This window comes from Olea europaea, chromosome 10, assembly GCF_002742605.1.
Source record: "Olea europaea var. sylvestris chromosome 10, O_europaea_v1, whole genome shotgun sequence".
Taxonomy (NCBI): Eukaryota; Viridiplantae; Streptophyta; class Magnoliopsida; order Lamiales; family Oleaceae; genus Olea; species Olea europaea.
The window spans coordinates 37,490,795-37,497,244 of NC_036246.1; positions in this window are offsets into that span (position 1 = coordinate 37,490,795).

The window sequence follows — 6,450 nt, forward strand, 5'->3', positions numbered from 1 at the left end:
CATACTACAATTAGGACCCATTTGATTGCAAAGATGAAATTGAATTAGGTGAAAAACGAATTTCAGGGAATTGAATTGCCTAAAATTATTTTCCTGAGAATTGTAAATTATTGTGTTTGATTAGTATAATTTTTCACGTGAAAAATGTTGAAATAAAAGTGTTTTTTGATATTCATTTGACTTTGTTTTATATGAAAATTGTCAATTAAAATGATAGAATTTATTGGTATTGGGGAGGACATTGGTTTCCATCGCCAAAAAGCAAAATAAATAAATAAATAAATAATTCAAAAAAATAATCTATTTTTTAGTGTTCGTTTGGCTTTGTTTTATATGAAAATTATCAATGAAAGAGGAATTTTTTTTACAATAATTATTAGAAGTGGTTTCAATTGCCTAAAAAAAAAAACAAAAAAAAAAAAATTGCTACAGTAGCCAGGAATTCCAAATGGTGAGAATTGGAATTCCACCAAATCAAGGAATAACACAACTTCCAATAAAAGCTAGAAACCAATTCTATGGAAAATCTTATGAATCAAACACTACATTTCCTGTGAAAAATAGTCATTTTCCTCCCATTTCCATGAAATTGGGTGAATCAAACACTATCTTAATTTTTTTAATATTTACAAAACTGCATTAATTCAACTAACGACATGTTCAATCTTATGTGTCTTTTGCATCTCTCTTTGTTGAGTTCATCATAGACTTGATTGTTAAATTCACAATAAGAGAAAGATAACGAGCTCATAATAATTAATAGAAGCGCTATTAAGCTTTAATTCGATTTCTTTAAAACGGTAGAAACGACTCTACGGTAGAATATATAACAGATTTGTGTAAAATTTAGATCAATTTGATTAAATTGGACTTGGACTAAGAAAATTATTTTTTTTTGGATTTGAGCTAAATTAACTAGTTAGCAAATTTATTTAAAAAAAATAATTCGACTTATTTAAAACAAATAAATTTAAAAAATTGGAAATTTTGGTTCTTATTCTATTTTTTGGTCCTTAATCTAGAATCGAGAACCAAATCGAACTTATCGGTCCTCGATTCAAATACTCATTCGGGTATTTAATTTAAGAAAAATCGCTTGATTTGATTTGATTTGGTTTAGGTCCAATTCGACCAATTTGATTTGATTTGGTTCAGGTCCAATTCGACCAATTTGATTCAAGAATTTTGCCCCACTCTACAGTTACAAATAGGGGCTATAGATGGTAGATACTTTTGTGGACTTATTTAATGGTTAAAAAGCACAAAATATGCCTACTTTTCATTTTTTTTTGACATTTTTACTCCTATTTTGACATTTCATTATGTAAAATGTCATTTTTATTCATTTTTTCCATAAAAAAACGATTTTACTCCCTATTCACATAAAACAAAAAGAATAGAATAGAAAAATAAAGAGCTAATTACAAACTATAATCCTAAAATTTAAAAATTACAAATTAGTCACAAATATATACTTAAAAAAAAAGAGTCATAATTGCAATACAGTGCTGTTTTTCTTCCCTTTTTTTTTAAGTGTACATTCGTGACTGATTTGTAATTTTTTGAAAACTTGAGGTTATAGTTGCATTTAACTCTTTATTATTATTATTATTTTTTTTTTTTATTTGAATGGGGTAAAATTTTGTCTTTTTATTGGAAAAATGAATGAAATGGACCTTTGTGCACAATGAAAGGTATATATAGGGGTAAAAATGAAAGGTAAGAACGTTTTGCATAATAATATTGAAAGGTAAGGATGTTTTGTACTATTTACCATTGTTTAATCCATGTGTTGGTATAAATTAAAATTTAGATTTTAATTTATCTAAAAATCAATAAATAATTTTAATTACACATTTTAATGAACCACAACTTTTCAACTATATATTTCATCAACTTTTGTCAAAACATACTAAAAATCTTATTTTAACTCTCGTCAAACAAGGGCTTAATCTTTGTTTCAACCCATTAATTAATGTTTTCATTTGGGAAAAATTATAAATGTATAGAAATGATGGGGTGGATATTACTTGTGAATTTATTAAAATGTGATAAAAATAAAATTTAATCATTTATAAATTTCGGTAAATGGATTTTTAAAGTTAGTTTGTTAAATTTATCGAATATATTTGGATAGGATTTTATAAGTTTAAAATTCCGTCTTACATTACGTTCAGTGATTTCAAATATATTTAAATAATTACTCTACTTGTACAATATATTTACAATTTGGTTACAATGCATGAGTTGGCAACATCACATCCATTTATTTGAAAAACTGTTTTTAAAATCAATAGTCAAGATTTTTTTCAACACACTTGTTGTCAATTACGTTGTGCAAATACATTGTACAAGTGGCTTTATTCATACTCAAATTAGATTTGAAGGTAAGATGGGGTTTGATACCCAAACATGTCGTCACTAGATCCAACCGTATAATAGATTGACCATTTTCAATGCTAGAAAAGAGACGAGTTTTTGATGTCCATGCGACTGAGTTTGAACAAAAGAATGTCATTTTCTTGGGTTTACTAGTACTTTTATTTAGTGGTTGTTAACAAATTTTTTATAAAAGTTGATGAAATTTGAAATTAATAGATATCATCGTTTCAAAAAATGTGTGATTCCAATAAACTGGCCTAACATTTTAAGTTTTTCCAAACCAGCACTTATCTTGATTTAGAATTGAGAAGCCAATTACACCAATCAATGTGTAAAGGGTTGATCAGGATTAAAAATTTGTAGACAATTGACAATGCTTCCACCATTAGATTAGGTCATGATAAATGAGTTTGGTAATCTCGTAAAAGAGTTTATATTTATTTTTATTTTTTTTTGGAAAAAATGAGTTTTAAAATAGAAATTTTTGAAAGAAGACGTAATTAAAAAGTAAGAAAATTTTTGCATTTACGTACAAAATATTTTACTTTGTAAATGTTTGATTGAAAAAGAATTTGAGAAAAAATGAATGAAAAATATGTCCAGTCTTTTATTGCTATATTAATTTTATTTCAGGGGTGATTATTTCCTCTTTTTTGTGTTCTGTGAATATTATTTTTTCTTCTCTTTTTACCATGATGAGCATGGGAGCCTTTTCCCATCTCTTTCGCGTGAATTTGCTTTGATTTGACTTAAATTATATGAAATCTACAAAGGGAAATTTGGCCCAATAGCCTAACTTAACAATGATATAGGTTAAATAACCTTTGACTAATAATAAAAACAAATAGAAAAATGTATAATATTTTAGTTGGCAAAATAACAAAATTCTCCTTTAGCTTTTCTCATTTCATCCTGCCATTTTTCATCCAAATTCACCTTAGAACCTTAATTTTTTATTTTTTTTTAAATAACGCCTTCTTCTTCCCATTTTCATGTTTTTCAATTTTTGGTCTTCAAAATTACAATAACCTATTTTCTTCTCTTTAATCATCATTCTTGCTATCCTAAAATTATGTTCTTTGTTATATTTCTTCACTTATTTTTGGTATTTTTTGAGTGACGAAAGATACTCTTAGAAATCGCATCTATGTTGTATTTTTATTATTAAACAATATTTAGTTGGTATTGTTTTGATATTTAGTGTGTTTTTTGTGTTATATGCAACCATTGAATGTAATAGCACTCCAATTACTATACGACATGCAGAACACAACTTCAGCCGTTATCTGTGAAGTAAAACGACATTACAATCGTTATCTGCTGTAGTTTGATTTTTTCAATAAAATGACCTCTAATAATAGATTCGCTAACGTATATAATATAAAATGATTGACTAGTCAAAAAGAACGATTGAAATGACATATTTTATATTATTGAGATGGTAAAAGCATAAGGCATTACACTCATATGTGTCGATTAAATTAATGAACATATCTATCAACTTTTGTACGTGTCATGTAAATATTACAACATAAATATGTTTCACTTATTATTTTTAGGTAACAAACGTACCGTATATTTATGCACATAACAGCACAAGTGTCGTTTTTATATCAAGTGTTGTCACAAAAGTTTCACCTATATCCGATTTTTTCAACAAAACAACACTCAATAATGAACTCGTATGTTACTGACATGAAAATGTTTATGCTTAGTTAGGGGGTCCAATGTTTGAAATCATTATGCTAGAATAAAATCAAAATATAGGAGAAATCAATAGAACGACACAAGAGTTGTTACTAAAATGAAACGACCATTTTGTGTTCTATCTATAAATATGAGTTGAGAAATATGATCATTAATTGTCAGTCTAGCCTTTCAATAATGGTACAACTGTCGTTATGATTGTAAATTTACTTGTCCATGAGAACGACACTTGTGCCGCTACTAAAATGAGAACGTCTATAAGAACTTTACAACTATCATTATGCTTCTAAATATATTTGTCTATGAAAATGGCACTTGTATCGTTGCTGAGATGAAAAGTCTTTGAGAACGGTATTAGTGCGGTTACTGGAATAAAAGTTCTAAGAGAATGACATAATTACCAAATTAGAAACTTCTATTATTACTGTGAGAATAACACAACTTAAGGTGTTTAATTCTAAATGCCGTACTTTTGGAAACAAATGAAAATAAAGGAGAAATCAATAGAACAATTCAAGTGTCGTTAGTGATAATAAAATGACACTTGTGCCATTTTATCAATAATTACGAGTTTAAACAGCTACGATCGTCCTTGAGTCAAGAAATAATAAGTTAAACTCAATTAAGTTACAAGGTGAACATAACATTTAAAAAAAATTAAGAGACATGCTCGTTACTTTTATTTTGTTGAAAATAATAGAATCACTTATACTTTCAACAACTTTATATCAAATAATTTTACATCATTTCAATCGTTCTTTGTCACGTGATTTATTTTTCTCGCGTATTTTACAGATCCATTTTTTAGGATGAAGGGTCCTTGAGAATGACACTTGTGTTATTATTGAAATGAAAAGTTCTAAAAGAACGGAACAAGTGCCGCTTAGAAGATGAAAATGTCATTAAGAACGGCATTTTTATCGTTACTGAGATGAAAAGTTCTAAAAGAACAACACAAGTGCTGTTATCAAAATATAATTTCTTCATGAGAACGATACTTGTGCTGTTACTTAAAGAAAACTATACTTGTATTGTTCTATCTATAAACACGAGTATAGATAACCCCGAAACTCATTTCAACTGCAAGATGGATATGTCGTTTATAAAAATTGAGAAATATGCTCATTAACTATATTTTCTAATGAATGTAGATAACAACTTGTGATTTCTCCAACTCTATATTGTATAATTTATGTGAATTTTACCGTTATTTGTCAGATGGTCAATATTTTTAACTTTTTTAAGTTAGAGGGTCCAATGTTTGAGGTCATTGTAGTAGAAAAGATGCAAAATATTGGAAAAATAATAGGAACGTCACAAGTGCCGTTAAAAGTCACTTGTGTCATTTTGTCTTTAAACACTAGTACGAGCTTTCACGACCTGTTCGATCCTCGATAATCGATGATTTGAACTTATTTAAGTTGCAAGATGGACACGTCGTGTACAAAGTTTGAGAGATGTGCTCATTAATTATATTTTCTAACAAATGTAGATAACGACTTGTAATTTCTCCACTTTATATCGTATAATCTATGTGAATTCTACTGTTTTTTGTCACAGGATCAACATTTCTGAATTTCTTAAGTTAGGGGGTTCAATACTTGAGGTTGTTGCAGTGGAAAAGATGTAAAATATCAGAGAAATCATCAAAACGGCAAAAGTGCCTTAAACGTCATTTGTGTTGTTCTGTCTATAAACATGAGTATACGCAGCCACGACCCATCCATGCCCCAAGAACCAATAAGTTGAACTAATTTCAGTTGAAAGATGGGCATGTCCTTTACAAAAATTGAGAGATGTGCTCATTAATTATATTTTCTAACGATTCAATACAATGACTTATGATTTTACCAACTCAATATCGTATAACCTATGTCAATTCAATCGTTTTTTGTCACATGATCAATCTTTCTGACTTTCTTAGGTTAGGGGATCCAAAGTTTAAGGTCGTTGTGTTAGAAAACAAGCAAAATATTTGAAAAATCAACAGAACAACACAAGAACCGTTAAATGACATTTGTGTGGTTCTGTCTATAAACACAAGTATACGCAGTCAGGACCCATCCATGCCTCGAGAACCAATAAATTGAATTCATTTAAGTTAAAAGATGGGTATTCCGTTTACAAAAGTTATGAGATCTGCTCATTAATTATATTTTTTAACGAATCAATACAATGACTTGTGAATTCACCAACTCGATATCGTATAACCTATGTTAATTCAATCGTTCTTTTGTCACATGATCAACATTTCTGACTTTTTAAAGTTAGAGGATCCAAGGTTTGAAGTCTTTGCGTTGGAAAATAAACAAAATATTTGAGAAATCAACAGAACAACACAAAAGCCGTTAAACAACACTT